Here is a 23437-nt window from a genome sequence, read left to right on the forward strand (position 1 = left end):
CCTTTTATGTCCTATATAAAGACATTTATGTGAAAATAATTACTCACACTCTATTTCTATCTTATGCTTTATTGAATAAATATGTCTACATTTTATAATCCCATATCCACACAAATTCTGAATTTTATGGGATTCATTTTCTTTAATTTTGTTTTCTTACCTATTTACTTTTCCATAGACTGGCACTGGTTCTTAAAAATAAGGGTTTGAGGGGTGCCTGGGTGGCTCAGTGGGTTAAAGCCTCTGCCCTCAGCTCAGGTCATGATCTCAGAGTCCCGGGATCGAGCCCCGTATTGGGCTCTCTGCTCAGCAGGGGGCCTGCTTCCTCTCTCTCTCTGCCTACTTGTGACCTCTCTGTCTCTGTCAAATAAGGATTTGAGGGGCACCTGGGTTGCCCAGTGAGCTGGTTAAGTGTCAGACTTGATTTCAGCTCAGCTGAGTGCAGAATCTGCTTCTCCTTTTCTCTCTGCCCCTCCTCCATCTCGCACATGCTCTCTATCTCTGAAGTAAATAAATCAATTTTTTAAAAAAAGTTTTGAGCAAAGATATACATAGTAATTCTCTATATTGTATCTTTTTTCTCTTTCTATTTTAATTCTCAAAAAAATAGGTATTTGACAAATAATTCTGAACTGATAAATATCCTTTTCTTTTTCAATTAGCAATAATCGCGCCTCGGATAAACCTCATTGGCTACGATACTGCCACTGCGCAAAGCTCCTTTTCTTTTTCATTTAGTGATTCCATCCAAGGTTTTTCCTTTACAAGGATATTCTATCCTAGAATTTAGGATAATTAGTTAATTAATATACAGATGGTAAGGTATTTTATGTGTGACCTGATGTGAGTCAAGAGATCTGGGGTTGAGAAAAGTCTAATCCTCTACATCTACGTTCTTGCAAAGGACATTTTATTCCTTGAGTCTCAAATTTCTTCATAGGATATGCCGAGACACATTAAAATAAGTGGGGCAAAGCAGAGGTGTCTACTAGTAGCTGGTAATGATCCTGTCATCTGGATCCACATTGAGCTTTTCAAAATCACTGTGACTGACTCTAGAGGTAAACAATCTATAATACAGTTTAAAATTCTATAATCAGGGACGCCTGGGTGGCTCAGTTGGTTGAGCGGCTGCCTTCGGCTCAGGTCATGATCCCGGCGTCCTGGGATCGAGTCCCACATCGGGCTCCTTGCTTGGCAGGGAGCCTGCTTCTCCCTCTGCCTCTAGCCTGCCACTCTGTCTGCCTGTGCTTGCGCTCTGTATCTCTCTCTCTAACAAATAAATAAAAATCTTTAAAAAAAAAAAAAAAAATTCTATAATCAAGGGGTGCCTGGGTGGCTCAGTGGGTTAAACCTCTGTCTTCGGCTCAGGTCATGATCTCAGGGTCCTGGGATCGAGCTTCCCATCATGCTCTCTGGTCAGCAGGGAGCCTGCTTCCCCTTCTTCCTCTCCCTGCCTCTCTGTCTACTTGTGATCTCTCTCTCTCTCTCTCTCTGTCAAACACATGGGTAAAATCTTTAAAAATTTCTAGGATCATTTACTTTTTTCCAGACACTGTGTTAATTATATTTGTTATTTCTTCAAATTCTCATCACAGATCTGTGATTTAGAAGCCATTATCATTTCCAGAGGAAGAAATAATTTCTTATTAAAATCAAGTTCAGATCATTTATGTAGCAGAGCTCGGTTTTGAGCATGAATGTTAAATGTAAAGTAACATGAACAGCTATGATGAAAATACCCTAACTTTATTCTTTCATTAGAATGACTCAGATTGAGGAAACACCTTCCCATTTATGAGCAATTCCCTTTTCCTTCCATTTTTCCTCCAGAGGGGGAACCTGATACCAAGGAAACAAACAAGCACATTTACTGTCAGACAGGTAAGAACAACAATTCTGCCTCCATAGTTACTAGCTCTGAGGCCTTAGAAGTGTTGTGGGAGGGATGGGATAGCTGAGTGATGGACTTTGGGGAGGGTTTGTGCTATGGTGAGTGCTGTGAATTGATGATGATTGACTTCATCAATGACTGTGAATGACTGATGATTCACAGTCCTGTATCCTTGAAACAAATAATACATTGTATGTTAATTTTGAAAAGTTTAAATTTAAAAAAAAAAAAGGGAAAAATGTTAGCTAAACTCATGAAGCTATGGGCCTTGCTTTTGTAAAGTGGAATTTAAAAAGGCCAACTCCGTATACTATATATGAACTTGAAAATAATTGATATAATTATTACAATATATGATACACTACAAATGCAACAGATACTACTTTTATGAAAATGTCTCATGATATCTACATGACAACGCAGGCCAGAACACATTCCAACTCTATTGGAATCCCTTACAGATCTTTCAGCTCATGGTGGAAGAATCAGGGGAAGAAATGCATGGAAAAAATTGGAGAAAAAACAAATTATCTGCCAGAAAGGGAAATTCATATGCCATGATTGTGGGATTAAGTAATCTAAAATCTATCAGAAAAAAAATCATAAAAAGGCTAATAAGACTAGATTTCTTGAGGAAATAACTAAAATAATGTTTGTATGTGCCTCTTGTTTTATTGGACTGAGACCAAGTCAATCTATAAACTGGAGAGGACAACAGATTATCAATTTGTTTTCCTTCAGCAGTTGTGTAACAGCTGACCAATCCTCAAACTTAACAATTAATTCTAAAAATACTCATTTTTAAAGTCTAGCTATAAGGAAGTAGTTCATTACCTCAAGACTCAGAAAATCATGTATACATATTTCATGACAGAGCATTTATTATATATTTGAAGATAGATGAAGGGTATTTTCTTTTTTGTGTTTCCTTGTAAGACCAACCAATGGAGGGGTTTCTGCTCATTCCAGCCATCATAGTTAGAATGAGACCATAATGGGGGCACCTGGGTGGCCCAATCAGGTAAGCATCTGTCTTCAGCTCAGGTCACTATCCAGGGGTCTTGGGATTGAGCCCCTCATTGGGTTCCCTGCTCAATGTCGTATCTGCTTCTCCCTCTCTCTCTGCCTGCCACTCTTCTTGCTTGCTCTCTCTCTCTGTCAAATAAATGAATAAATCTTAAAAAAAAAAAAAAAGAATGGGACTATAATGATGTCAGAATTGATCATTTCTAGACTGTTGGTCTGCAATTACCTTAACTCTTTGGTGTGGCAATTAATGCTTCAATAGCTTTGTATTTTTTGATCACCAACATTGTCTAGCATTATTTTATATCTGTTGATTTTAAGAATGCTTTTTCTTTGTTTTCATGGACAATCATAATGTGAAGCAACAACTCTACAGAAAACTGGGATTAATGATTTTCTCTTGATTTCTCGACTTTTTTCTATCTTCCTTTTTAAAAGGATACCTGTAGGAGGAATGTCCTTAAATGCTCATTCCAAGTGTCCCTATTTAAGCTAGATTATTTTTTTAAAGACTTTATTTATTTATTTATTTATTTGAGAGATAGAGAGAGAGAGAGAGAGACCACAAGTAGAGGGAACAGCAGGCAGAGGGAGAGGGAGAAGCAGGCCCCTTGCTGAGTGGGAAGCCCGATGAGGGGCTCCGTCCAGGACCCTGAGATCATGCTCTGAGCTGAAGGCATATGCTTAACTGACTGATCCATCCAGGTGCTACTAAGTTAGATCATTGATAGGTTTCTAGTCTTAAAATCTAAGTTTGAGATTAAGAGTCACAAAACAAACTGAGGGTTGCCGGGGGGAGGGGGTTTGGGAGAAGGGGGTGGGATTATGGACATTGGGGAGGGTATGTGATTTGGTGAGTGCTGTGAAGTGTGTAAACCTGGTGATTCACAGACCTGTACCCCTGGGGATAAAAATATATGTTTATAAAAAATAAAAAATTTAAAAAAAAAAAAAAATAAATAAATAATTTTCTTAAATCCAAAAAAAAAAAAAAAAAAATCTAAGTTTGAGAACTGTTGGAATTGGACCCAAGCATAGTGTAGGGTGTTGAACATGAATGAATAAAGTTGTATTATTATTTTTTTACTAAATGTATTCATGGTTATTACCAGATAACTGATGATAGGATCTATTTATAAAATATTCCAAGAAAATATTATATATAATTCTTTATGATTTTCCTAAGATTCACATCGACATGCCTGCCAATTAAGTAGAAATTTGTAAAATCTCCTACTTATAAAAATGAGAATAATGATTGCTCCCAATTTATCTCACAAAGATGATACAAGAATTAATAATTTAATGATTATGTGTCAAATAAATCTGAGGTGGAGATAATAGGGGATTTTCTTCTCTTTAGATCTTTAACTTGAAAATCAAGACCTGTCATTTGAGTTCTTACTAATAAAGGTAGTCAGTTAATGCATCTCTACCTTCCTTTTTCTTCTTTGCCTCTGAACATGCAAATCCCAGCAGCAATCAGGAAGTTGTTCTGGCATTTTTGTCAATAATTTTTCTATCTTAGCCAATTATAATAAAAGATTAAGAGTTTATAAAATTAAAGCAAAAATATACAGGCTGTTCTAGGTCCTAAGTTCAAGATTTTAATAACTGTAAGTAATATTTTTAAAAATAATATTATATTTACAGTTTAATTTGTGTTTATGTGTCTGGTTTTGTCTGCAGAGGATATGTTAACATTATTTGAAGTGTTCAGTAAGTACAATTTCTCTGTAAGAATATAATTTATATGAGCGGCTGACTGGCTGTCTGGACAAGGTGGAGGAACGGCAACATAGCTTGTGACTTCATATGTGAAATCCTAAAATGCAAAACATACAAGGTAGAGATGGCAGTAAGTTCTGCCAGAGAAGATCCATTGAAGGGCAAGTGGCACGGTGAGATGATACACTTGAATGAACGTTTCTCCAGAATAATGGTAGATAACACGGACGTTGATTTATGGCAACACAATGCATGTAAAGAAAATAAACAAGGTTTTTATGTCAAAGCACAGCTTGAAGTCATATTCCCTGATAGCTGTCTTGCTACATGTTTTACTGACCATGTATGTTCAACTTCTGATAGTGAGGGTCTAACATATTTAATATGGGTATGTTCTTGTCAGAGCACATGAGACTTGATACATTTCTGAGTGCTCCATTACCAACTCTGACAGCCTTACAGCTCTGTTGGGAAATGAAGTATAACATCAGGTTACTAAGCAACTCTGCAGCTTTTTAAAAGTATGTCTTGGAACTCACTTGTTTCTCCTAATTGATTCCATCCACATCATTTTGAACATAAACGGGACATCATGTTTAGAAATATGCTGGATTGCTACTTTCAGCTAACATGTCTTGCTACCTCTGCATATCCAAATCAAGGACTGGCATATAAATGTCACATTCAAAGCAAATTTTTATCTTTCTCTTGGGTTGCACTGAAAAAAATATATATATTCTTCTGGCAGTTCGAGCTGGTGTCTGAAGTTATCTGCACACTGTCAGGAAATAACATAAAAGTGGAGGAGTGATTCTCATTTTTTTTTAAACTTTTACATAGAATAAAATTTTAATTACACAGTCTGACTTACCCCTCAGTAAACATTCATGTATAGTACACCAGAATTAATATAAATCTGTCTCGTGCATGACGGCCATGTCGACGTTTCTGTTGTCACTAAACCTTTGAGCAAGATCGTATCTCATCCAGTCTTGAAATATTAGTGATAAATGCATCCATCATGTTTTATGAGGAACAAAGTGAACTTTTATCATCTTTGACTCCTCTTTCCATTATATCAGAGGTGAAGAGTAAACAATAAAATGTTACATTTTATACTCCGTGTATTTTCTCAAGGACCCATTCACTCTCCGCTCCACATTTAAGAATAGTGCATAATTTAGTGTGCACAAATATTTTGTGTATGCAGACTATTTTGTAATTTGATGAGGGCCAAAGATGTAGGAGAAAAGGACAGACTGGGAAAGAAAATCTGGATATTTTTATTCAGCATCTGCATTGGAATTGTTGAATTATTTGAATTTTACTTAGAATATGACCATTACAGAATCCTTGACAAGAGTTGCTTCACAAGTTGTCACTTTAAAACAACTGCTGATATAAAAAAAGCATGTTTAATTATGCAATTAATTGGAAGAATATCAGGGTCACCTGGGTGGATCAGGTCAGGATCCTGGGGTCCTGGATGGAGCTCCACATCAGGCTCCCTGGTCAGCAGGGCGTCTGCTTTTCCCTCTCCCTCTGCCTCTCCCCTAGGCTTGTGCTCTTTCTCTCTATCTCATTCACTCTCTTTCTCTCTCAAATAAGTAAAATATTTTTAAAAATTATAAGAATCACAGTAATATAAAATACACACAATGTTGTACTAATGCCATTTTTAAACTAAAGATAATTGTAGAAGCGAATTTTATTTACTGAAACACAGTGCTGTGGTGGTTATTACTATTGTATGGCTTCCATAGTCACACAGAAGTGAATATGGAAAATTAACCACAGAATTGCCGTAAGGATTAACACAAGTGCATTCCACAGTAACCCTTGCCATAGCCAAAGTATAATAAATGAAATTTCAATTATAGACATTATATTTTAATTTGCTTACTTTGTCTATATTATTGACACACTGTAATAAAATAGATTATCTCTGATATTTCCTTTATATTGAAAATTCTTGTATATCCATCCATTCTGGAAATAAAGTGTACACTATTTTCTCATTACTGGAAAATTCACACAACCCCTATATATAGATATAAAGTATATGTCAGTCATAATATGTTATAGTACAGTGTGTTAATAATATAGACAAATTAGACAAATTATACTTTGTCTAACTAATTGAAATATGTGTATATATATACATATATATACATATATATATACACATAGACATATATATATACACATATTTCTATTTCTAGAAATATTTCTAATATTCTGTTGGAAACGAGCCCAAACATTGTTAGACCTATTCTGCTCCACTGCTGGTAAGACAAAAAAAAAAAAAAAAAAAAAGAAGAAATGAATGCTAACATCAACCCGGATAGCTGAGATTTTGAAAGGAAACTGATGAAAATTGAAGTTAAAAAAAAATCACTACCGAAACCTACTAAAAAAACACAAAATGACTACTTCTATCACTTCCATCAACAGACGACATCCATTAGCGGATTTTACAATGTTTGCTTTCAGCAAAAAAAAAAAGGAAACAAAAATCACTAGTCAAAACTGCTTTTTACCCTCTGAACTAAGACTCCACCTCTCCGATATGATTTCTCCCCAAACACTTGGCAACCTATAGTTTTTAGCAGCTTCAAGCAAGATAAATCAATAAGAAGAGTCCCATACAACTGCATCAAATTGCAGCCATAGATGGAAGTAGCCTGAGGTGAATTTTAATTCAGCATTGGTACATTGAACAGAATTTTCTATTCACATTAAAAGCATAAAAGCCTTGAATTTCTCAAATATTTTCTCAGTGCTAAAAAATTATCTTCCTTCAATCTGTGTTCCCCAAAAAGCATAGTTCAAAATTATGTTGAATAACAGGATATTACAAAAACATAAGCCTAAAGACAAACACAGGGGTTATTAGTTAAAACACAATATAAATCTGCCTTTTTAGGAAGCAGAGTCAATGGTCAATCTGTATATGTAGTCAACAATTGCATCTCAGTGGAATTGTTTCTGCATTATTTCATTTTGACCTCTTAGAAATTTGACAATCAAGTTAGGTTCTTTTCTGTTGTCCTATTATAAAAACAATTTATGTTTATTGCAAAAAAGTTCAGAAAATTCAGTGAAAGAAGAAAATGAATGAAAAACATCAACTAGCTCTCAGTCATTTCACCAATGTTAACATTTTACTACATATAATTCTCATCTTCTTCTTCTGCTTTTATGCATAGCTACATACGTATTTCTGGAAAAAATATGACTGTCCATGACATTCTCTTTGTGTCACTATTTTTTACTTAATGATGAATGGATTACAATTTTTAAGCGATTGTTTTTCCAAACATCATATCAAATGACTATTTTATATAAATTTTAAGTAATTTATTGAATCAATCTCTTTTCTTTAGATATTCAGTAATTTCAAGTTTTTGATCCAGCAAATAAAATACTTTGTTGAAATATCTTTCTTATATCCATAGATTTTTAAAAGAATTATAATTTTAGGGCATCTTTATTTTTTCTACACTAAGAGAACCCCACCCAAATTAAAAGTATATCTGTGATAAGAGAAATAAAAATATCTCTGAAATGAATCTAGACTCAAATTCCAGCAAGGACATGAAAAAGCATTTTATGTCTCCTTGTCTGAATAGCTAAAAGAAAAAGTGACTGTTTCTAACTGCTTTACAAATGGAAAATTCTTTACAACTACTATTTACAACTACTATTACTTCCTTCTTTTGGAAGGGGGAAATAGTAGAAAGTATAAGATGAGTAAAGTAATACAGTCATTATTAATTTGCAAAACTCATAACTCAATGCAATTTTACAAAATTGAAAATATTTTGTTATTTATTTGGGAGAGAAAGAGAGAGAGTGCTTGAGAGGGGAAAAGGACAGAGGGAGAAGCAGACTCCCCGCGGAGCTGGGAGCCCAATGCAGGACAGGATTCTGGAACTCTGGGATCATGACCTGAGCTAAAGGCAGTCGCTTAACCAACGAGCTACCCAGGCATCCCAATGCAACTGTTTTTACTGAACATTTATTACTAATGATGAATGAGATAATGAAAGTAGAAGAGAAATTAGGACCTAATCATTTATTTCAATCATAACATGGTATTTGAAAAACCAAAGGAGGTACAAATGAAACTGAAAGGATATAATATGATACAAATACAATGTCACAGTAAGTGAAGGGAGAAAATGATGAGTAATAGAGTAGGCAGAAATAATCCAGAATCAAAAGGCAAAATTTGAAACTAAATCTGAAAGAACTTTATTTCAGGTGACACTTACATCCACTTCTGCTTAGTGTTAACTTAATATCTGTCATTTTACTTTGTTCTTGTCATTACAAAATATTCTCCTTCACTGAGGATGCACAAAGTATAAGTAGTGTAATTTTTTAAAAATAAAAATAGATTTAGGGAGATGTTTAGAATTCCTATAAGCATTGTACGATCCCATCTTTTAATAATTTATTTAGGAAAATGCTCACATGTGATAATCTGGCTGTTTTATAATGCATTTTCTTCAGGAAATATATTGATATAGATGGCAAAACAAAATCTGGAAATTGTAGTAATAGGCAGCTAAAGAAGGAAGCACGTAAGTTTGCTTTCCTAAATTCACAGATGAGCATATAGAGAATCTCTACAGACAGAAACTGAAAGCATGGAACATGATTGCAGAAGTAATAGTTAAAGTTTCAATTGGGAATAATATATCATTATTAACTGATGTATGATTATGTTCACTGGACTATGGTATCCTCCTATATTATGTAATTTAAGTCTTAGGTCCATTTGGCACAATACATATAAACATGGCACTTACATAATGTAATTAATCATCAACTATGAGGTGAAAAATGGTTGATGTTTATTGTGTATTAATATAAATATTGAAGTTAATAAATATGTGACATACTAAAATGTGTCCCCCTGATGGTGACCTATCTTCAAAATAGTTCTTTTATCAGTAAGTTATAACTGCATGCAAGAACCAATAATATTCTTTAGGGATAGAAATGAAGAAACCATGGAAAGACCTAAAGTCTTTGACATTCTTTATGGAATAACCTCTGGAGAATTGGAATAGTCTGATTTGTAAGAAGTAGTGTCTGATTAAGAATAAGATAGAACCATAAAGTAGTATAATATCTGTGATTAAATCTGTATTGCTCATTTACTTCCATTCCATAAATTTTTAAGTAATAACGTGTGGCTGAGTTTGATGCCTCATGGAAAGCAGTGAATGAAATAACTTATTTTATCCCCACAATAACACCTGTAGATAAGTGGCATTTTGAAATAAGTTAACTGGGACGTCACAGAAAATACAATGAAGAGTATCATTGTCAGATAAAAAATTTTTTCAAGTATATTCAGAGAAAATATATTGAACATTGGCTCAGCAGCTCAAGAGTATCATTAATAAGCCATGTTCTCCCATTTTTGTGTTCTATCACTCTTGGCAAGTTGGCCTTTTTCTCTATGGTGAAGAAGATGGCTGCTGCACTTTGGTCACTTGTAAGGAGCAGACAGGTGAAGGACTTTCCCTTTTTCAAAGAAGGGTGTGCATGTACGTTTGTGTAGACAAAGTTCCATTCAGAACACCTCCTTGGGGCACCTGGGTGGCTCAGTTGGTTAAGTTTCCAACTTTTGGATTTGGCTCAAGTCATGTGTTCACAGTAGTAAAATCTGGCCCTACATTAGGCTTTGTGTTCAGTGTGGGGTCTGCTTCAGATTCTCTCTCTCTCTCCCTCCTGCTTACTGTCTGAAATAAAGAAAATATTTTTAAAAATTCTTCAAAGAGTAAACACCTTCTTGTATATTGTACTGATCAGAACTTAGTCATATGGCCAAGGAAAAGAAATCCTGAGACTAGGAAAGACCAATCATGACATCTACCTTGTGGCTGGTGTAGAGTCCATGCACTCCCTTCCATCAAGGGCTTTTCACCTATAACCTATGCCATTTTATGAAGTAGGCATTTATTTTTAACTCAATGGGAAGAATTAAAATATTTTTCACTGTAGAGTTACATGATCTAATTTTCTTTTTTAATAGTCATTCAAGGTACCCTGTAGAAAATGAATTGTCAAGGGTCTACAAGCAAAGAGGGCAGAAATTAGGTAATCTGAGTAATTTAAGAAGAGATAGGAATGCCCACACTCTGCAGGTTGGAAGAAGATATGAAAGAGACTATTTGTGACAATGTTTATTTGTCACAATCATGGTTGAATTTCATCAGAGGATCATCGAGCTGGAGAAGATCTGTTGTACATTCAAAGACTCCCTCTGGCATACCTTGCTCCTAACTTGTGAATAAAAGTGTAACCTCACTGGGATTTCTGAAATCTTCTTGTAGTCTCAAGTCCTATGATAAAAACTATTAAAAGCATCTCTGAGCCACTCATGGAAGTCCTTTGAACAGTGTGTGCTCTGAAGGCCATACTTGCCTTTGAAACATTTGCATCCCATGTCCCTGTAATTGAACCACTGTGTAAACCATACCAGAAGCAGAAGATCTATGAATGAAAAATCATTCAGTACTCTGTTGTTTTCCCCATTCTCCTGGTCCCATTGATAAAACTCCTCTGCCAAACAGTATGAACAACATTCTTTTTAAAAAATATCTTTACTTCCCTCATGAAAGATAGAGGTTATCAAATCAAAGTCTACTTGAACTAAACCCCTATCACTGTAATATTTGCTTTGCTCAAGAGACATCTGAAGGCTTTTATACAAGAAAATATTAGGATTCAAGTTGGGAAACTCCAAAAACTGGCATATCCAATGATAAACTTTGGGAAATTCTGAGAATCCTTATCATTTCTTCTTTCAGCTCCTATCTGCCAAAGTCTACCTTCCCCAACCTTTCCCAATTCTCTACCCACACTCCTTCAAGTTCAACACTGAATGTGGAGTGAGCAAAATATGTAACCAAATATTTTATGATGTAATACTAAGTTACTCTTCCCACTATTATAGAAATCTGATTATATTGCTAAATTATGCAAATACAGTTTCTCTTTCTCTCTCTCTCTCTCTTTTTTTCCCCCTTTTTGGTGGATATGTTGTGGTAGAAATGTTAAAAAACAAAACAAAACAAAACAAAAAAAAACATCTGAAGCCTCGCTGGAATGATGGGGCTATTCTGGATTTCATGAGCAGGCAACGGGCCCACAACCTACTCATTAACAAGCCTGATGTGACCTTCCTGCTGAGATTCAGTGACTCTGAAATTGGCGGCATCACCTTTGCTCTGAAGTTTGATTCTCAGGAAAAGAAGTTTTGGAACCTAATGCCTTTTACCACCAGAAACTTCCCCATCTGGTCCCTGGCCGACGCCTTGGGGGACCTGAATTACCTCATCAACGTGTTTCCTGATTGGCCGAAAGATGAAATGTACTCTAGGTACTACACACCAGGTCCATGCGAGCCTACCACTGCTAAAGTGGTGGATGGATACGTGAAATCACAGATTAAGCAAGTGGTCCTGAGTTTGTGAGTACGTCTACAGACTCTGCCTGAGCCAGCGCCACCTGCATGGACCAGGCCCCCTCGCACCGGTATGCCCCCAGGCTCATTGTAACATGTAACCCCAGAATCCTGACCCTGTTCTTGACAACAATGGGTGCTTGGATCTGGATGACACAAAGGGTGTGGCACAGCGTGTGGAGGAGCTCTTAGGCCGACCTATAGACAATCAGTGGATTCCTCACGCACACTCATGCCCCCCCTCACCCCCGTCTCCATCTGCAGCTTCATTGTTTTGCCAGAGGAGTTACTCTTGCGGATGTTTTAATTCCATGAATCACTTCTCTTTGGACACAATACTCATAATGTGAAGAGTCAAGTTTAGGGATTTTGAGCTAAAACAATGTTGGGCACCTGTATGGCTCAGTCATTTAAGCCTCAAAACCCCGTAAGTATGAACTAATGCTGGGGAAAAAAATCAGACAAGGCCTAATTTTACAAACAAACAAACAAACAAAACAAGCCCCCCAAAACCCATTCAGTACTCCTCAAAACTGTCAAGATAATCAAAGCCAAGGAAAATCTGAGGAATGGTGCCAGTCAAGAGTAGGAGTAGGCTAGGTAGACAAGACAACTACTTGTGTAGTTGTAGACAAGACAACTACTTGTGTAGTTGTAGACAAGACAACTACAATGTGGTTTCTTTGATGGGATTCTATAATAGAAGTGGAATTAAATGAAAACTCAGCTATATGATATAAATATGAACTTTAGTTAATAATAAAGTATCAATATCGGTCTACATACTTTAGCAAATATGCTAATGTAAGATGTGAATAATAAGGAAAATGCTTGTGAGGTATACAGTAATTCTGTATTATCTTCCCAATTCTGCAAATCTAAAATTATTCTAAAACAAAATGTTCATTAATCCTTAAAATTTAGTACCATTACAATATCTTAAAAAATATGAAACACTTTGGGAATAATCAGACAAAAGAAATATGAGAGGTATACACTAAATTCTACAGGCCATTTCAGAGAAGACTAGATATTGTAGAGATACTAGTTCTTTACAAATTGACCTATAGACCCAACAAACTTCTAATCAAAATTTCAATAGATTTTATTTTTGTAGAAATTTGTGAACTAATTCTAAAATGTATATGGAAATGGCCAAGGACCTAGAATAGCTTAAGCAACTTTGAGAAAGAGAACACAGTTTGAGGACTACTTAGACTACCTGATTTTAAGACTCATTACAAAGCAGCAGGAATCAGTACAATGTAGTGCTGACTTCAAGATAAATAAATAGATCAGTGAAACAAAATAAGGACTTGAAAACTAGAACTACAGTTAGAGAACAACAGCATTTCTAAGCAAATGCTGTATATTGCCACCTATGCCAAAGGTCTAAATAAGGTACTCTTTTGTTCAAATAAGGCAATTGACTGATTTAAATTAAATACTAATTTTTTCAGTTAACATAAGAATATGAACCCACAAACTCAGTAATCCACCATCATCTTTAATCCTAAAATTGACTTAAGAGAAGTAAGGTCATGGGGCACTTGGGTGACTCAATCAATTGAGCCTCCACTCTTGGGCTGGCTCATGATCTTGGGGTCCTGAGATCCCGCCCCCAGTCAGTCTTTGTGCTTAGAGCCAAATAGCTTGTCCTTCTCCCTTTCCCTTTGCTCCTCTCCCTGCACTATACCCCTTTCTCTCTCTCCGTCTCAAACAAATGAATATATAAAATCTTAAATTTAAAAAATGTAATAAAGATTGTATTTTTTAAAAGATTCTACTTATTTATTTGACAGACAGAGATCACAAGTAGGCAGAGAGGCAGGCAGAGAGAGAGAGGAAGAAGCAGGCTCCCTGCTGAGCAGAGAGCCTGATGTGGGACTCGATCCCAGGACCCTGAGATCATGACCTGAGCCGAAGGCAGCGGCTTAACCCACTGAGCCACCCAGGCACCCCCAAAGATTGTATTTTTATAGGGAAGCCTTGGTGATTCAGTTGGTTGAGCTCCTGTCTTGATTTCAGCTCTGGTTATGATCTCAGTGTCCTGAGACTGACCCTGGGTTGGGCTCTGCGCTCAGCAGGGGGTGATCTGCTTCTCTCTCTCTTCCTGTCCCTCTGCACCTCCCCACCTCTCTCTCTCCAAAGTAAATAAATACATCTTTAAATTTAAAAAAAAGAAAAAAAAGATTGTGCTTTTGTGAATTAGAAAGGGTATCAAATCTTTCATAATAGTAATCATACTGTATATGGTATCACTTCCATCAAGTTGGCCAGGTCAGAACCAAGGAGACAGCCCATGCTATTTCTGTCTCATTCTCTACACACAGCTTGCCACTACATCACATCAAATTTGCCTTTCAATATCTCTCACATATTCTCTACATTGACTGCTATGGTTTTGCCCTCAATGTCCATTTTTAGATCATTATATTAGCTATTATCTCATATAATGCTTCTATTTTTACCCACTAATTTTTACTCACTAATTACATGAGTTTCAAGGTGGTCTTTGTCACTTAAACCTGACATCCCTTCAATAGTTGACCAAACTCTTGTGAGGAACCAGTGATTCTTGGGATCTGTGGTGGTGCAATGGTGGCTGGTGAGGTAGGTAAAAGCACCCATTAGGAACTTCTATTATATGCCATTATATCAAGGTCAGATGACACGATACTCTCCACCCAGAGTTTGGTGTCCTTCATCACAACCTGTTATCATGATAATATGTAAAACATTGTACTGAGATATTATTTTTTTAAACTGTTGTCAACTGCATCATAATCACTAATTTCAGAAAGGGTATTTTGCACTTATAAATATTTGGATTAAATTTTATAATTTTGGGGGTGCCTGGGTGGCTCAGTCAGTGAAGCATCTGCCTTCAGCTCAGGCCACAATGCGAGGGTCCTAGGATCCAGCACAAAGTCATATTGTCAGGGAGCCTGTACTCTCCCACTGAGCAGGGAGCTGGCTTCTCCTTCTCCTCCCAGCTTGGGCTCACTCGTGCTCTCTGTTGCTATTTCCTTCTCTCTTTCTCTCTCAAATAAATAAATAAATAAAATCTTTAACTTTTATAATCCTATACTTTTCTCACTTCTCTGCAGAATTAGCAAAATCTCATATTTGGCATGCTTTGTGTGTTTTTACTATAACTAATTTTCATTTACATGGTAGAAATGAATATATTCTAGTAGAGGAACTGAGGGTATAAACTATATTGATTTCCTGGAGAATGCCTTTTTGAGAAATTAAGAATAGATATGAACTGTAAATCTTTGATTTATATTAGTAAAGTTGACCATCCATTTACTATTTTAACTCATTTATTCACAAATACTGGTATTACTTACAGTGTGCTAAGGCATTTAGGAAAGAAAAATAACTAAATCAGGAACATTTTAGAGAGATGAAAGATATAAATATGATGAGAAGGTTGTGGTGGTAACAATGTTCTAAACCAGAAAAGACCATCAAGCATCAAGGAAATTTATTTATTTATTTATTTATTTGCCTATTTCTTTGAGACATAATTGACATCATGTTAAATTGTGATACTGTGATACTGTGTAAGTTTAAAGTGGCTTAGTATATTTATATGTTGCAACATCATTACCCCCGTAGTATCAGCTAACATCTCCATTATTTTTTTTTTTTATTTTGTGGTGAAACTTTTTGAAACTTTGTTTCAAAGTTGCTAAGAGACTAGAACTTACAGACAAAGATTCTTGAAATGGGACCCTTTTCTGGGTTATAAAAAGCTAGAAGGTAATAGGATGAGAATTAGAGACTAATTTGAATGAGTTTGGGCAGAAAAAGAGTAAGTAGAGGTTTTAATTCATGTGGCAACTCATGGCCATGGCTAACAAAAGAAATTATTTCTGGTTTCAACTGACCACTGAAGAAAAAGCTGCCTCCACACCAGGCTTTGAATAGACAGGGGCCCCAGAAAAGAGCCATACATATTCAGATTTCAGAATGATAGCTGGTGTAAAATTAGGATAGGCCAAAGAATATTGTCTCTGCCCTTGAAATCTAATAGGAGATAAGGCTGTGAATAGAACAGCGACAATGCAATGTGTTATATTTAATGATAAAGTTATTAAAAATGCCTCGGCAGTACAGGAAATAGATTAATGTATTCATTTTCACCAAATTACTCAATTTGTTCAAAATTTTATTAATCCTGTGGACCATCTGAAATTCTCATCCTGATAGACCCAAAGTGATTGTTCAGATAACTCATTATGCATCCCTTTTCTCTAAGGAAAATCTTCCTTTTTTCTAGATACCGAGTCACTATAATTAAATAGCATTTCTCCATAATGAACTACATTATGTTCTGTTAAGTGACTTTCCACCTTAAAATTGAATTTATGAGTGGAAATATTCATTTGAAATATAATACTTGTCTCTTTTTGATAATTAATTGGGAATTTATATTTTTAGTATTTGATAAGGGTGTTTTCCTTAAGAAAATCTGGTATCTTTGAAAAATTGAATAAATCAGAAAGATATAGTCTTCCATTGTAATTCTGCTTAGATTATTTATATTAAATTATGCTTATCATGCTTTATTTTTACTAGAGTAACATAAACTATCTTCTAATATTCAACATTTAATTTTGGCTGTTCGATTCCTAATTTCATGTTAGATTCTTAGTGTCTCTCTCTTTCTCCCTCCCTCTCTTTCTTTTTCTTTTTTTTTTCCTTTCTCCTCTTATATTTCTTTGTTTTAAAATAATAAAGTCATTTTATTGGTGGCTCTAAGTTGTCCTTCCATTTCCATAAACTACTCTTGATTGAAAACTGCTTGCTTATGGGGTCATTCCTTGCAATGAAACATCTATTTATCTGTAATTAAAATGCAAAAATTTACCTAAATTTAATGTGAAGAACATGGAAAGTTATGATTCTTATTCCACTTTTATATGAAGCAATGTAAAAAACCCTCCATAGATTAGAGTTAAACTAAAGCTTTTCAAAACAAATGAGAATATGTTTTTACAAAATGAGGACATTATTTATATCATTCAAGAATTTATTTCCATTTACTTGTTTGTTTGTTTATAGATTCAAGTATTTTTAGCACCTAACATATTTTTTCACCCTAAATTGAGAAGCCACTAATAGCCATCTTTATAAGCTTATTTCCTGAATATTAACATACATTTCTGCTGATTTTTGATATTTCTTGATGAAATTCACAAATGGCTATTGTTTTATACATCATTCACAAGCCACGTTTTCTGCACAGAATATAATTTCCAGGGGCGGTGGTTCAGTTGGTTAAGCGACTGCCTTCTGTTCAGGTTATGATCCTGGAGTCCTGGGATTGAGTCCCACATCAAGCTCACAGCTCCATGGGGAGTCTGTGTCTCTCTCTGACCTGCTCTCTCACTCTGTCTCTCTCTCTCTTTCAAATAAATAAATAAAATCTTGGAAAAAAAAAGAATATAATTTCCAAATCAGAGATCATCAAAGAAATACATAGAACAATGGCATGAGAAGTAATTGTTTACCTATTTACTGAGAAACCAAGTAGAGAAGTAGAGGAGTATAAAACATCCTTTTGGTATCCCATATATAGTACATTTCATGGAGGCAATTGATAGTTTCCTCTTTGGCTACTGAACAAGCAAACAACTTGATAAAATCAGATGAGAAACTTTCATGTTGTTTCAATAGTTACCAGTATTATCAAGATCATGCTATGTAACATGAGCAATATTCCTGAGTCTTATGATAAACTGTAGAAAGAAAGAGGGAGTGGATTTAAAATTCTAAAATAATTTTTGGAATAGTTGAATTATCATAGCTACAAATAAGAAAATATAGGAAAAATATACATCAAGTTGGTTATAGATGGAGGTATTCTTTAACAGTATAGAATAGCACCAACGCATAATTTCAATAATGTAACCACAGTTCTAATGGCCACGAACCAAAAACATATTAACAAAATATTAATTTACATTCATTTACTTATTAAAACACTAACTACTCTTTGAGGTAGGTGTAACCTCATAGAGCACCCAGAGTTACAAATTGGCAAAGATAGATTGCAAATCCTTTTGTCTGATTCCAAGCCCATGTTCGCTTATTTTAAATTACAATTTATTTTATCATACTTTACAAGTCCTATTCTCTGATTCAGATTTTACTTAAAGATTTTCTTAAAGAAAAAAAAAAAGATTTTGGGGGAGCCTGGGTGGCTCAGTGGGTTAGCCTTCAGCTCGGGTCAGGATCTTGGGGTCCTGGGATCAAGTCCTGCATCCAGCTCTCTGCTTGTCAGTGAGCCTGCTTCCTCCTCTCCCTTGCCTCTCTGCCTACTTTTGATCCCTCTCAGTCAAATAAATAAATAAAATCTTTTAAAAAATGTATTAAAAATTTAGAAAATAAAAAAAGTATTTAAAAAGATTTAAATTTTTTTTTTAAATATTTTATTTATTTATTTGACAAACAGAAATCACAAGTTGGCAGAGACTCTTCACTGAGTGGGAAGACTGACCCAGGACTTGATCGCACAACCCATGAGGTCATGACCCATGAGATCATGACCTGAGCAGAAGCTAAGAGTCTGACACTCAACAAACTGAGATATCCAGATACCCCCATTAAATTTCTATTTAAATATATACTTCTTTTTAATTTTTGTTTGCAAATAATCTGCAAAATCCTGAAAATACTTCTGTATTGTGTTTGTACAAAACATATTAAATATATGATAAATTATACAGATGGCTAGATGGACAGATATAGAAAACTAACAATTAAGGTAGTGCAAAAATAATAGAGGCATACCTCAGAGATATTGTGAGATCCTTTCTAGACCACCACAAGGAAGCAAATACTGCAGTAAAGTAAGGCAAATGATTTTTTTTGTTTCTGTTTTTCCAATTCATGTTTATCCTATACAGGAGTCCATTAAATGTGCAATAACATTGTGTCTTAAAAAATGCCTTTATTAAAACATATTATAAAAATACTAGTCATCCTCTGAACTTTCACCAAATCATGATCAATTGATCACAGATCTTCATAACAAATATAACAACAATACATTATATCCAGGGATTATAAGTACTAAGAGAAAATATCTATTTCTGGATGTCAAGATGTATATTGATTGATTGGAATGGACTGATTCATCATCACTAACTATGTATGAGAGCAGCTCCCTCAAAGGTTTTTTTTGTTTGTTTGTTTGTTTTCTTTTGTTTTGTTTTTTGTTTTGTTTTTTATTTTTTTTTAAGATTTTATTTATTTATTTGAGAGAGAGACAGTGAGAGAGAGCATGAGTGAGGAGAAGGTCAGAGAGCGAAGCAGACTCCCCATGGAGCTGGGAGCCTGATGCGGGACTCGATCCTGGGACTCTGGGATCATGACCTGAGCTGAAGGCAGTTGTCCAACCAACTGAGCCACCCAGGTGTCCCTTTTGTTTTGTTTTTTTCCTGATAGCTTGCAAGAAATGTTTTTGCTTGGAGCCTCTGAAATGCACCAGAAGATATTGAAATGGATGCTAAGTAAGTCACAGTAGCAATGCCCACTGTAGTACAATTTAGGATCTTATTCTTTCACTCAACAACTGTTTACTGAGTTCCTAGTATGCTCCTTGCAGTTTTCTAGGGTTTAGACATCATTCAATATTTTAGCCTCATTTTCCAGAGGGCAGAAACTGAAGAAATGTCGAGTCTTTAGATATAGTAATCTTAGAGTGCTGTGAAATGTGTAAAACTGAGGATACACAATAACTGAGGGGCAAATAATACATTATATGTTAATAAAAATAAATTTTTTAAAAAATGTAATATCAGAAAACAGAAGCAAGGACCTCTAGAGAAGTAAAAGGACCTATGTGAAGATGCTTCCCATGTTGTATGAAGCATCTGAAAACAATCCCAACAACTGTTTCTCAGTACTTTCCTATTGCATTACAGAGGAAGGTCTCTTCTATCTTTTGCACCTTATATTTCCTCCCCTTGTTTCACCACCACCACTTCACTTCATTATACTACCCCATATAACTCCACATTTGCAGGCAACCAACCATTTTGGAAATGTAGCAATAGGGAAGATCTGGGGAAGTGCATGAGAGGAATATAATATGGATAAAGAGCATCACTATTAAATTGTATGCAAGTGAAGTTGGTTGGAGGCAGCCTGGCACTGGATCAAGGGAACTCAGATATAATGAGGCCAAGAGGAGATGAAATAAGACCTCAGAAGAAGATACATCACTACCCAGATGGAATTGATAGTCTCAAGGGTAGACAACATTCAGTAAATATAATAATACATTCTATAATGTTCTACTAAGTGTTTACTAATAGAATAAAACAAATTCATATCTGGCCATCCTTTGGGCTCAGTCTTCTAATTTTTCAAATAGCAAGCCATTTAATGAAATTTAGCTTTTGGGAAGTTGTTTGCATTGTAAAGTTTGTATAAAACCTTTGCTGTCAGTAAATTTCATTGTGAGTGTTATCTTCCCAGTGTGCCTTTTCAAGTTTGGACAGAAGTCTTCTTGCCCCAGGCTTGTTAGGCTAAATACATAGGTCTCTCTGAATTTGCACTCTACCTTTTCTGACAGTTCACATCTAATAATTTTATGCAATTTGCCCCCTAATGTTCACTGTCATCTGTCTTTTTAAATCTTTTTGATGAAAATAAATTGAGTGAAATCTCTAGTTATGTGACAGGAGAACAAATTCATTTTCATTGGCAATAATTATAAGTGAAAACCTATGATTTTTATGTATTTATGTAATAAAAAAGTTGCATGACTTTTGGAATATACTGGGATTGTGTTTGTGCACTGTTGATAATCACTTTGCATTTATAAAGTTTAAAACATATCCCACAGCTAACTAAAATGTTTCTAAAGGATGCAAGGTGATATCAAGATACTTCTAATGGTTTCTCAAATGAAACCTAGAATGATATCCATGATGGGCTATTTTTGCACCAAATTAGCTATACAGATAATACAACATATTTCAGGGGAGTTATGGGTAATTTTTTTTCACTGCATTGTTAACCCTGACTGAAAACATCTATTTATAACCATCAAGAGAATGCAAAACATTGTGAAAAATAATAATTTCTCAAATTTTTGTAAGTTATAAAAATGTGTTTTCAGTTAAGTGGAGAAAAAAGTTTGATTCTTTTAATTTTAGCTATTCCTATACTAGCATAAACATTGAACATTAGATCATGACTATTCTAATATTGATAAAGGGATGTTGCAAAGACACTTTAGGTTTGAGCTATTCTTCATTTCCTTCACCTTGAACATTTTATTTGTCATAGACAAGGTGTATGATTTATGTGTTTCAATGAAAGTGGTCATTGTTAACAGCTGCATTAAAAAAAGCTAGGCAACATTCTGAGTGATTTTTTTTTAAACTTTCAAAGCTCAAAATTACTTAAAATGAAAAGTAAAATGCCACTATATGATAGAGACATGTCTTTTATACATTTGTTCAAACTCATATAATGTACAGAAGAAAGAGTGCATTCTAATGTAAACTACAGATTTTTGGTTATTATGATGTAACAAGTAGATTAACCACAGAAAATGTATACTCCAGTAGGGGATGGTGACAATAGGAAGGCTATACATGTTTGGGTCAGGGGATATATGGGAAATCTTTGTTCATTACACTCAAATGTGCTATGATTTTAAAACTGCCCTAAAAATTTAAAGTCTTAAAAAATAAATAAATAAAATGCCAGTCTTTCAATCCCACTTCTGTATGGAAGCTGATGTCTTCCCAAGGGAACAAAGAAGAATAGTACCCATAATCAGAAGGAAAAACATAAGTGAAACCAAAGAAATTCAGAAAAAAATGATTAACAAAAACATATATAGAGCTTAAAGTAAACAGGAAGATTGCTTCTCAAACTATTTTAATTGCTTACAATTTCCAAAACACCTGGGTTACTACTGCTTTCTTTATGTGATTTGGTGAGTGCTGTGAAGTGTGTAAACCTGGTGATTCACAGACCTGTACCCCTGGGGATAAAAATATATGTTTATAAAAATAAAAAAATTAAAAAAAAAAAAAGCATCCTTTAAAACTCTACTTTATTTCCTATGCTTCTTTATATTTGTAAAACTTACTTGCTTCTTCTCGTGAACACCTTGCCAAACACCTTGCCATGATTTCGTATCTTATTAATAACAGTTTTAACATGCATAAACTTATAAACTTACAGGTAGAAAGTGACAAATATTGGATTAAAATCCAAGTCTTGACTCCAAATCCAGTTCCGTTACAGGCAAATCACAATCATCTTTTGAATATTTCTTGAATTTCTACTTCTAATCTTCAGTTCCATTGTATTCAGATAAAATTCTGAATAAACCATTCTGAATCTATACACATGGTATCTCTACCATTGAATCTACATACAATTGTATCTCTAAAAATCTCAAGGAAAAATAACCCACTCTAGCTACCTGCATCTCTTATATTTTTAAATATCAGTCTCAATAGGTCTAATTACATCTGTAATGAGATTGTACTATATTTAGACTTTAGTCTTTAATTTCTCTAGGTTTATACTTCTTTTTTTTTTTAAAGATTTTATTTAATATTTGACAGAGAGAAATCACAAGTAGTAGGAGAGGCAGGCAGAGAGAGAGAGAGGGAAGCAGGCTCCCTGTGGAGCAGAGAGCCCGATGCGGGACTCGATCCCAGGACCCCGAGATCACGACCTGAGCCGAAGGCAGCGGCTTAACCCACTGAGCCACCCAGGCGCCCCCATCTAGGTTTATACTTCTTATCATTCTTTTATTCCTTGACAGCATTAGACTTCTTGATCCATCAATTTCCAACATAACTGAGTCTCCGTCCTGCTGGCCTTCTGTCCGGTCCAATATAATGCACAACTGGACTATCTGCATTCTTTGCATTAATACCCAGGAATCTGACTACTGCTAGAGAAAATCTCAACTCATGCAGACTTGGCCCATTGTGTATACATGTTCTCCTGTTAACTAAGTCCTCAGCACAGCCTGGATATTCTTTTATATTTTCTATTCAATATTTTAAATCAATTTCACTTCAATCCAAACATGTCCACTCAATCTAAGCCAATGGCCTTGCCTTCTACTTCACAAAGAAAATAGAAAATATCTAAAAATAATCTCTCAACTTACTCCCTCCTTACCCAGAAATAGAAAAGCATGTGTGCTCATCTTTTTCCTCCTCTTCTATTTGGAGAAAAGATATAATCCCCCTACTACTGAAGATAAGTAATTTTACCAGGGCTCTGATTCCTCTCTTCCAGAA

At 35.0% G+C, this 23437-nt stretch overlaps 1 pseudogene; it reads right to left on the reverse strand.

Annotated features, from left to right (window-relative positions):
- Window positions 1-588: 588 nt before the first annotated feature.
- LOC132008733 (U4 spliceosomal RNA) lies at window positions 589-719 on the reverse strand (annotated as a pseudogene).
- Between the last annotated feature and the right edge of the window lie 22718 nt (window positions 720-23437).

The sequence above is a fragment of the Mustela nigripes genome, chromosome 1 (assembly GCF_022355385.1).
Source record: "Mustela nigripes isolate SB6536 chromosome 1, MUSNIG.SB6536, whole genome shotgun sequence".
Taxonomy (NCBI): Eukaryota; Metazoa; Chordata; class Mammalia; order Carnivora; family Mustelidae; genus Mustela; species Mustela nigripes.